The sequence below is a fragment of the Perognathus longimembris genome, chromosome 4 (genome assembly GCF_023159225.1).
Source record: "Perognathus longimembris pacificus isolate PPM17 chromosome 4, ASM2315922v1, whole genome shotgun sequence".
Classification (NCBI taxonomy): Eukaryota; Metazoa; Chordata; class Mammalia; order Rodentia; family Heteromyidae; genus Perognathus; species Perognathus longimembris.
Genome location: NC_063164.1, coordinates 35,291,664 through 35,303,117, shown reverse-complemented (window position 1 = coordinate 35,303,117; position 11,454 = coordinate 35,291,664). Strand labels below are relative to the sequence as shown.

At 33.4% G+C, this 11,454-nt stretch overlaps 1 non-coding gene across 1 annotated transcript; it reads right to left on the bottom strand.

Annotated features, from left to right (window-relative positions):
• Positions 1-2,890: 2,890 nt before the first annotated feature.
• LOC125350919 lies at positions 2,891-2,996 on the bottom strand. Its single transcript, XR_007210830.1, has one exon. It is a non-coding gene; the product is annotated as a U6 spliceosomal RNA (small nuclear RNA).
• Between the last annotated feature and the right edge of the window lie 8,458 nt (positions 2,997-11,454).

Sequence of the window (11,454 nt, the reverse complement as noted above, 5' to 3'; positions counted from 1 at the left end):
ATATGGAGAAATACACTTGTTTTATATTGCTGGTAGAAAGACAGAGTACTGCAAATGCTTTTAGAAATGATTGTACCACTTTCTTACAAAACTAAACATGCACTTACCATAAAACCAAGTAATTGCACTCTTAGGCCTTACTCCATAGCAACAAAAATTTATCTTCACACATATTCTTCTGCACTAAGGTACATCAGTATTTTATTTATAGTAGCTTATAAGTGGAAAAAACATAAATTTATTTTAACAGGTATACCATTTAACACTGGTAATAAAAATACCTACTTATAATTTACTTCATTTTAAAATTCAACTGAGTATTCATAATGAGTAATTTGCATATTTTATCAAGCACATGACTTACTTAAATGATGATTCCATTGTGCTTATGAATTTACTAAAATGTAGCATTGTAGGTTCATATCCCACTTTTATTAACTATAAAATGTTGGGAAAAGTAGGGGTTTTTCTGATGTTTTCATTTCCTTAATTGTATGGGATATGCAAAAAAAAAACCTAGTAAAATATTTGCTTAATTTGAACATAATCTGTTCAGCTAAATAATTCAACCTTAACTTTTCAATGCTAATTTATTTTTATTTCTTTCATGATGTAGTGAAAAATAACAGACAGATTATGGATTTGCATACATGAATAACATTCTCAGGTGGAGAGAAGACAGAAAGTTAATGAGACCCTATGTCAACAACCACAACAGCAAGCTAGACATGTGCTTTTACATCTCTAACCCAAGCTAAGTAAATAAACCAGAGCTCAGGCTGTCTAGAGAGAAAAAATGGAAGAACATAACCTGAAAAATAACTAAAGCAAAAAGAGCTAGCATTGCGATTTAAGTAGATTGGTAGCAAGCAAGAACCTTCAAATTTAAACCTAGTATTATATTGGAAGAAAAGGTATGGGTCAAAAAATGTACCAAAATGCTAACAACTTATTGATCTAGGTGATGAATGTGTGGAGAACATTAAATAACATTTGAGACACATGAATTTGTTTATTCTTCAAAATAACATTTCCTTCCAAACGATTTATTCAGGTGTGTGTGTGTGTGTGTGTGTGTGTGTGTGTGTTACTATAATTTACTGTGGGAATATAAGAAAAACTGAAAAATGTTAGGCATTGGGCCTAGGCAGGGGTGAGATTTATGGATGTAGCTGGAGTAGCAATTTTTCTGGGGCTGAGGCTCAGCTCCACTCCACTTATTTCTCCTGTGTTCAGGTGTTCTTTGTATATTTGATAAATGTCCTTAAACTGCTAGAGCCACTAATGTCTCTAAATGTTACGTGCTTGTGTGGCAAGGGCAACAGCTCACAGGAAATGCACACACTCAGTAACTACTGAAGCATGGTTCCTAGAAGAGAGCATAATCCATGGATATCCTTTCAATATTGTGGCTTGGAGAATACATTCCAAAAGCTTGTAAATGAAAGACATTTTCACAAGACTGTTGGTTATTTTAGTATCTGAACTATTGTATTGCATTTTCTAATTTTAAATCCTCTGTTTGTGTTATATGCAAATTAAAAATAAATGACACATGTTTTTGGAAGATGTAGGAGAAATTATTGTGCCTTTAACCTTTAAGTAGCTATTTTCAATCTGAGATGATAGACAAATGATCTATAAGCATATGCTCAAAATCTTTCACTTTTATAATTTCCATTTTTAGAAATGCTTTGAGTAATCATTTTTGGATATTAATATATACCCAATATGTTGAAGTTTCAGGTGGACTTACACTGCAGAACCATTGCCCAGCAGAAAAAAAAAGTGCTCATTTAATTCTGTTGTATACCAAAGAATTAATAGAATTTGTATTGATCAATATTTCATCATATATACTCATGATTACTTCAAAATTTTTATCTTGTTTAAAGTCATACTATTAAATGTTTATTACTTTCTTACTTTGTGGATTGTCAATTTGATTGCATTCCCAGAAATTTAATAGGCTTCAATTTGATCATTTCATTCACTAGCAATTAAAGAGTGCTAAACTGGCTCTCTACCACTTCAGCATCACTTCCAGCCTTGCTTTGTGCTTTTTGATTCTAGTGAACTCTTCTAGCTGGGGTGACCTCAAGTCAAAATCCTTTAAATCAGCCTCCATTTCCAAAATAAAACTTGATGAGATAGATACCTCTAGAGTCAAGTGAAAGGCAGCGTTTCATTATATCCTCCATGAAGGAAATTCTGTGCCTCACAGATAAACAAAATACAATCAAGATCATATGTATCTTGATACCAAACAATAAAACTTACTGAACCAATTATGATCCTTAAGTAGCTAGCATGAATTATAATAATGGTCATAATATTTAACTCCTCAAGAAAATGTAATATTGGGCTCTAAATAGAATACTCACTTTCCTTACCAATTTCAGGCTACAGCTATTATGTAGCTAGACTTCATTACTCAACCAAGTAAAAATTCAACAGAATGGAGCAAAACTCATTTTAATCATTAGTCTAATATAAAAGTAAACTTTAAATGTCATTTTTGTATTTGATATTTCACAATTTTCAATCTTTAGTCTTCCTTCTGCTCTTGCCCCACATGTTGGAAAATCACCAAGAAAGACAATGCTCTACAAATTTTGTAAACCAAGAAGTTTTACTTTTAAAAGTTTTATATCACAACCAAAAGAACAGAGAATGGAGCAAAATCAATGGTATCTAATGAATGAGTGGATAAGGAAGGGATGGGCCTCCATCAACCTAAACTGGGAAAGAAACATATAAGTCATACAGGGTTGGGAGAAAGGAGACAAAGAGAATGATTCTTTTTTTCAAAGTGAACATCAAAGCCAGGAAATGTATGATCTTTATCACCATTGGCCTAACTTCCCATTAGTTATAAGTACCATAGGTTAGAAGCTTTGTTATGAACAAAGGAAGAGGAATATCTTTGCGCTAGGGCCATGCTAATCTTCTTTGTATCGTTCCAATTTTAGTATATGTACTGCCAAAGCGAGCACGAGGGATATCTTTGAATGAACCAGGCAATATCCAGAAAACTAATCATATAAAAGGGTGCACTTCCTTTCTGCCACCAAGGAGCCTGAGGTCATTTCAAATGCCTGGCTTTCACAATAGAAGGGCCAGCAATATCATATTTCTTTGGAGGAGCTAGTTGTGGCCTTGTTTTAAGTAATATATTAATAACTCATTTCCATACACAAAGGAGTATTAAAGGCCCAATAAATAAAATAAAATTATTTTTGTAACTTTTTTACTACTTTTGTGTCTTTTAGAATAAAAAATTGTAAGTGCAGTTGTACCCCCCAAAGAAGAAAAAGTCAGCAATCTTATCACAATAAAATTTATTCCAATATGAACACTCAATCTCACTATCACAAGGAATGTATCTTACTAAATAGAAAATGTTATGACATACATATCATTTTACTATAGTTTTTTCCATATACTAAATAAAATATGAATTATAGTTAGCTTACAGTTATATAATTGTCTTATTTTGAACAAAGTACTTTTTCCTGTTATAGATTTCAGTGAAATTAAATAATATAAATGACTTTAAGCAAATACCAATCACAATAGATTCAAGATTAAAAGACATAAAAATTTAAATTACAGATTTGCAGAAAAAGACTAAAAATATAGACTAAAGTAATAAAGTTACTGACTTCTCTTCTTATACTTATTTCAGAATTTCTAATTAATTTATTTACTTTTTGACATTAAATGTAGTTCTCAGTGATAATGTGTGCTTTGCCAGTCCTGGGCCTTGGACTCAGGGCCTGAGCACTGTTCCTGGCTTCTTCTTGCTCAAGGCTAGCACTCTGCCACTTGAGTGACAGCGCCACTTCTGGCCGTTTTCTGTATTGTGGTGCTGGGGAATCGAACCCAGGGCCTCATGTATACCAGGCAAACTCTCTTGCCACTAGGCCATATCCCCAGCCCCTTACACTTTCTTTTAACTAAAAATATGCTAATATCTTTAGCTGATGCTTTAAGTAACAAAAAGAAAAAATGACATTATCTTAATGCTCATTCATTGCGTAAAATTAATGTTTAGGGTTCAAATTCATGTTGTGTTTGTTGGTAAAGAATGGAAGTTAATATTGTTTCTAAGACATGTTAGGAAAAAACTGTCTTAAAACATTTAGTATTATACTTTAAAATATACTTGCTATGACATTTACCATTATTTCCATGTTGAACACATTTAAAATTTTTTGATTTAGCTATTTGAATTACAAAGAGCACTACTAATATCTATATTTATTATAATGCACTATATACCTGCTTTGATATGAAATATGGTCTCCCATAAATGTGTATAATTTACCTATTTCTAATTTTATTACAAATGAATTCAAGATATTAACAGTAAACATAAACCTATACATAAAATTCACTTACAAACTGACATGATCTGATATGGATGAGCTATAATTTAAAATTCATAGTCAAATATTTCCTGAGATTTAATTTTTCTTGTTTGTTTTTAGTAGTACCAATCTATGAGAAATAAATCTATTTATTTACTTAAAAAAATCTTACCTATTGTATTTCAAATAATAAAGGTCATTTTCCCCCCTCAAATTTCATACTTTATAACAATTCATTGGGAACTATATTATATAGGCTCATTGCCAAGTAACTTAAACAAAGACCTATAAGTTAAACTAGCAGAGAAGTGTCTTGGTAAAAATGATACTCAGGGTATTTCAGATACAGTTTTCCACATATTTCACATATATATCTCATCATTACTTTGTAATCCAAATACATCACTTGGGGCTGGGAATGTGGCTTAGTGGTAGAGTGCTTGCCTAGCATGCGTGAAGCCCTGAATTCGATTCCTCAGCACCACACAAACAGAAAAAGCTGGAAGTGGTGCTGTGGCTCAAATGGTAGAGTGCTAGCCTTAAGCAAAAAGAAGCCAGGGACAGTGCTCAGGCCCTGAGTTCAAGCCCTAGGACTGGAAAAAAATGTACAATTTCCTAGTTTTAATAACAGTATACACAGTTTCCAATATACTCAGATAAGTTACCGAGATAGTGTAGGTACAACCACAGGAAGGGGGATACAAGATCATCAATAATAGAAGCCACAGTTACACATAGCACGTTGAAAGTAGTTACAACAGTGATATGGGAATACCAAAATCGAGAGACACAGGGTAAAAACAGACAAACAACTACAAAAGCAATACTTGCAAAACTGTTTGGTGTAAATGAACTGAACAATTCATGTGGGTTGGGGAAGGGAAAGGGGGAAGGGGGAGGGAGGAATGAGGAACAAGGTAACAAACAGTATAAGAAATGTATCCAATGCCTAAGTATGAAACTGTAACCTCTCTGTACATAAGTTTGATAATAAAAATTTAAAAAAAGAAAATACTCAAAAAAATGTACAAAACCAAATACAACACTTGGAAACGTTTATGTTGACTCGTTTGTCGAACTAAAACAGCAAAAAAAAACAAAAAAAAAAAAAACAAAAAAAAACTCTTGATGTTTTTTATTTCCCAGAGGAAGATGGTAAGCAGTACCTCAAAAATGTCCACAGGAAATAGAAACCCAGATACAGAGTTAACTTGTAGTTTTAGAGTTTTCACGTTTTTTTCCCTAAGTATATGAGTTTAAACTAAGGACTTTGTGCTTGCCAGGTAAACACTCTAAGACTTGTACTATTTCCTCAGTCAGAGTTTTAACTTTAATTCTAAAAGAGAACTTATAGGTGAAGCTATCCTATCCAACCTGTGAGACTGGTAATAAAGTACAAAGGAATGGAGCTCTCTTTGTTATCCTTAAACTTTAATTACACCCACAATAATAGGAATCTTCTTTATAGTGTGAGAGTTTTACAAGATTGTCTAAAGTAACACTTTGACTAGTACAACTTCCTTATAGTTAGTGAATAGAATGATACTTAGCGTATTTTTTCCCCTTATTTTTGTGTTTGTGAACAGTATTGTGATAAACATGGAGCAAATATCTCTTGGACATTCTAATTTTATTTCCTCTGGATATGTACCTATATATCTTTGTAAAATTACATAAACTGATGCTGATGATATTTCGTAACAACAAAAATAAAACTCATAGAGAAAAAAACTTCAAAAATGTTACCTTTGATGTAATTCACTTTTTTTTTCTTTTTCAATTTTCATTCTCAGTATTGAATATAATTTTTATTTCCAAGGGGCCATGATTCCTTCTTTTCTTCCTGGAAAATTTGGATTTGCACAATTTTTTAAATTATTACAGGATTTATGCTCTTTAATATAACTTAATAAAGTTGGCTCCAGAGCTTCAGTGACAGCATTTTCCTGTTAGTCATTGAAAGCACAAAGGATTACCTGATACAGACAATCACTAATGTCTCTTTTCTAGTCCTATACTGGGAGCAAATTTGCAACCTTCCCCACCTTACTTGAAAGCCCAAATTACTTTTGGATCTTAGAATTCAACCCCAGCTTTAGATGCATCTTGTAAGGCAATGCATGTGATTTCGCCTATTTAAAAGCAGTGACTGCATCCCTCTGTTTAGAATTCCTAGCTATAAATGTTTATTTGCCATTCAGTTTCTCTGGTGTTATATTCATTTACATACTTGAATATGTGAAATTTTACTCAAGTGAAATAGGAAATAGAGAATCTAAAATAATCTATGTGTAGCACCATATATATATATATATATATATGTGTGTGTATATATATATACCATATAGTTATATACATATCTATATATGTATGTATTTTCAGTAAGAGAGTGTGTGAGAGAAAGAATACCATCTAAAAGGGATGTCATGGCCTATTATATTAACTATTCAGAAGGCTGAGATCTGACATCAGCACTTTGAAGCCAACCCAGACAAAGAAGTCCTTGAGACTCTTCTCTGCCATTAAGCTCCAGAAAACTGCAACTGACAATAGGGCACAAAGTGGTAGAGCCTGAGCAAAAAGCTCAGGGTCAGGACCAGTCTCCATGACCAGCAAAAAATAAACAAAAGAAAAAGGACAAAAAGAAAGAAGAGAAAGGGGTATCATGAAAAGAGAAACATATCAATAAGGAATCAGCCAGCCTAGCCCTGGACTGTCATTTTCCAAAGTGACCCTTGAGTTTTGATGTCAGAGGACAGGGGATGGAAAGGTGGTCATGGAGGCCATAATTGGATAGTGTAATTGTTATGCATAGTCATGGAAAATATATTGAAATCTCTTGTAGGCTTAATATTTGAGAAGCAGTAATAATTTACATGAAAAACAGCATAAGGACTTACTAAATGACAGAATTGAAATTCAGTATTTCTTGATATTTTCTAGAGAACTGAGGATATTAAGGTGGAATTCTGGATTTAAAAATCCTTTCTGGGTACTACAAATAACTAACTGCCAACAATAAAGAGAAAAGAGAATTACAACCCAGTTGTGAATTTCAAGTAGAATTAAAATCATCCTGTCTTGTGACTTCTGTTAATTGTATATGCAGCTAAATTTTGACAATCACATATAAAGAAAAGGCTATTTTAATCCATTTTTCAGTCTCACTTTTTTCAAAAGAAATTATGTGACATTTTAATTAAAATGAAAAACAAAGTAAGAAGTACTATAAACATCATATGTTCCATGGTTCCTTCTCAAAAGAGGTGTGATGGCTCACAACTGTAATCCATTTACTGAGAGACAGAGATAGAGCTTTATGGTCAAGAACTTGTATCTAAAACCAGTCTAGGTATGATGGTTCATGTCTGGAATCCCAGTAACTTGGGAAGTAGAAGTAAAAGGATTACAATCCTAAGTGGTCTGGAAAAAAAACTGAAACCAAACAAAACCAAACCCACTATATCTGATAAATACAGTAAATCAAAAAGGACTAGAGGTGTGGCTCAAAAGTAGACCTCATGACTAACCTCTGTGAGGCCCTGGGTCTAAGGAATTATATTCTATGAATTTTGATGTAGTTAAAAAGAATCTTGCTAGATGGCAGCGGCTCACACCTTTAATACTACTCAACGAGCTGAGATCTGAGCATCATGGCTCAAAGACAACCCTGCGCAGGAAAGTCTCTGAAACTCTTATCTCCAATAAACTACTTAGAAAATGCAGGAAGTGGTGCTGTAGCTCAAGTGTTAGAATACTAGCCTTGAGCATAAAGAGGCTCAGGGACAGCGCCCAGGCTCTAACTTCAATCTCCAGGACTGGCAAGAGAAAAAAAAAATCTTAAAATAATATGTTTTACTGGTTCTCAAGTTTTAAAGCTGGTTTTGAATTCAAAAAATACATACAAAATTGAAAGTAAGAAGTGGTAAACTTCTATGACTATCTGATAGTCACTGTATGCATACACATATATACATACATGTGTGTGTATCCACTATTTACAGCCAAGTCTGATTAGCCATACTGAGAATAAATTATATGGAAGAAATGATAAATAGTAAGTGTGAATGAGCAATCAATCAATCACTGTATTATCTATCTACTCATCAATGAGTGTTTTATTTCACAATACAGTTAAAATTTGGAATATCAAAGGTTTACATCTTAGCCCAATAGTATAAAATTCTATTCAACATATATGTTTGTGCATGTGTTTATTTATTGTGCTCTTCTTTGAATTCTGGTTTATATTTTATTACCCAGACCATATTAGGAAGAATATAAGAATAGAAACTTTATACTTGCAGACTAATCCAAAAGAAAGAGGTCTGAGGAATGCTGAGGCATTGTGGAACAGGGAACATCAAAAAGCAAGAGAAGAAAGTGAAAGAAAATGTGAAAAGATGAACAGCTGTCTGGCATGAACAATCCCTTTGTTGAAATTCCAATGGTGAGCACTTTAAGCATATTTTGGGTATTTTAGGTAAACTACCTCTCCAAAATGATATACTGTTGTGAAAGTGTTGAGGTTTTTTTTATTTGATTATTTTTTATGTTAGTACACATAGCCTGTTCATTTTGTTTCACCATCAGTATTTAAAGGGATCAGGAACCTTTGAGCTGCTGTCTCCAAATCCTATTTAACAACCCTTGCAACTTGAACACATCATTGTTGTTCTGCTAAGGAAAATCACACACTCTGAATTGGCCACAGACAGATTTTAGAGGTGCCTTTCAGATACATTAGTTACACATCAAAGACAAAATTTTACCAATTCAAAAAGTGAAGTATCTTTATGAAGCCATTCAAGCTCTCAAATTTTAGTTTATGAAAGGCTCTCAGAGTCTTACAGAGAACAATATGCCAGTAACTCTAATTACCTGAAAAATTAGATACCTGACTTGGCTTAATTCTGTACAAGGTCAGATTGACATTTTCTTCCATAGAAAACTAAAATCTAGGACAGAGATCTGAGTAGCCGAGCATGTAAACAAGTGGAGGAGACATGAACCAATGATTTCATGATTAATAAACACACAAAAAAGTCATCTTCTTGTGTGATGTAGTGAGCTATTCATCCAGAGAGAGCTGAAGTACATAATCAGAAATTGGAGGCTGGTAATGGAGGTCAGAGAGGTTTTTCTACCTTGAAGTGAGAAACTGGAAGAGATTTCCACTGTTGAAGGTAGAAAATTTTATTAGCAATAGACTCAACACATAAGATGAAAAGGGCTTTAAATAAAGCTGAGATTACAGAGACAAAGGAGCTGCAGAAAGTACTCTCACCACAGCCCAACATCCTAAGGATAGCAATTATGAATTAAGTATCTGACCTATGAGAGAATATTAATGAACATCATATTTGTATTAATTTTGATAGATATGATTAATATAGGGGAAAGTCATTTAATACTAGCTTTAATACTAAAACAAATTATTGGAATTCCTAAATAACATGATATTAGTTATTTCTATAACTCCAGAGGCTTTAGAGTCAACACATTGAAACTTTTAATAACTCTAGTGTTTGTATTCTATCATACCTCTGAGAAACTGAAAACTACCTGAAGCCCTCTGCACACTTCTAAATGTCAGCGCACTGGGTGTGATGGTCCATCCTTTTTATTCATTTACTTTTTTTTTTTTTTGCTAAATGCCAGCATTTCTCTTAGGAGCATGCCTGTAAAAGGGTAACTCTGTGTCTTACATTCTCTCTTGATTCACCTCAAAATTGGCTAGCTGCTACCAGAGATACTCGTTGCCACTATCATACACAACAGTTCACTTGCCAGTCCAGTGATCTCTTTGCCCCATTAACAGTAACTTACATCTAGATCAGAGATAGAGCTAAAACTCAGTGCAAGGTGTGTGGATCACTCAGTGATGTAGCCTCTTCACATGGAGGTCCTGTGTGTATTCTGTTTAACCATCCCAAAGCAGAAAGCAGAAAAGCTTCTTTTCCACAGTATCCTGCATCTAATAACTGCAAGTTTAATCAACACACTGTGACCCAGTATCAGGAGAGATCAACTGGAGGACATTTATTGGTCATTACTCTGTTAAAACACAGTGTGTCCATTTCTGGAACACTACAGAAAGTTCCTGGTGTTTTCTGACATCACTGATGCTTGCAACCATTCTTTTGTGATTCTCATAGCTATTCCTTAGTGCAATATTATCCCACACTACTGATATACACTGAGATATAATTTTAAAAATGAATTTTATTTGACTAAATCTCACTTCTTTACTATTTAAATATTTTAGTTAGGAGATTATCATTCTTTCTGTATGTCTACTTTATTGTTTCTAAATGATGCCCAATATTTTGTTTTATTCAGTGGTATACATGCTTGGTTTTATGCCCATCTCTGTGATGATGGATATCCATGCCTGCTTACCCAAAACATCAAGGAGTGTTTTTATTTCTAAAATAGGATTGCCAATGTGTCATCCCTTATGGTCCCTAATAAGATGTCTGCACATTCATAGTGAATTAAATCAGAGCAGATCCTGAGGAGTGGTTGCTTGTTATCACTGTAGGAACAGCGACAGAGCATGCGCCTTTCTGCCTGCTATAGAATTATAATATTATCCTTTAATCATTTTTGTCCATATATTTTGACTCTGCAAAAGATTTATGATTAGATAGTCACCAGTGTTTCACAATATGCTTTTCTGTGGAGGTGTCTTGAAAGAACATTCTCTGTACTAGTTGATTTTAACAAGTAAAAACTATTGCCTCTAAAGGCAAAATATTGCAGAAGACATAAGCATGCAGCATAGTCTTTGTTCAAAAAAATAAATCAAAGATTACCTATGCCATTGAGGTAAATGTATATAGGTACACATTAAGTTTTAAAAGAAGAATATTAATCTGCCAATTCAATTTATTTGGAGGATTTCTCTGTGGACACATCTGCGACAGCCTAGTGTTGCAGGAAACACACTGAAAAGATAGTCAAAGTTTTGTGGGATGAAACTTATCTTAAAATAAATATAGTGACTGAAACTGATAGGAGTTTAAACTAAGTATTTGTCCTCTTACAGGACTTTATCTCTCATTGTATTAATCCAATG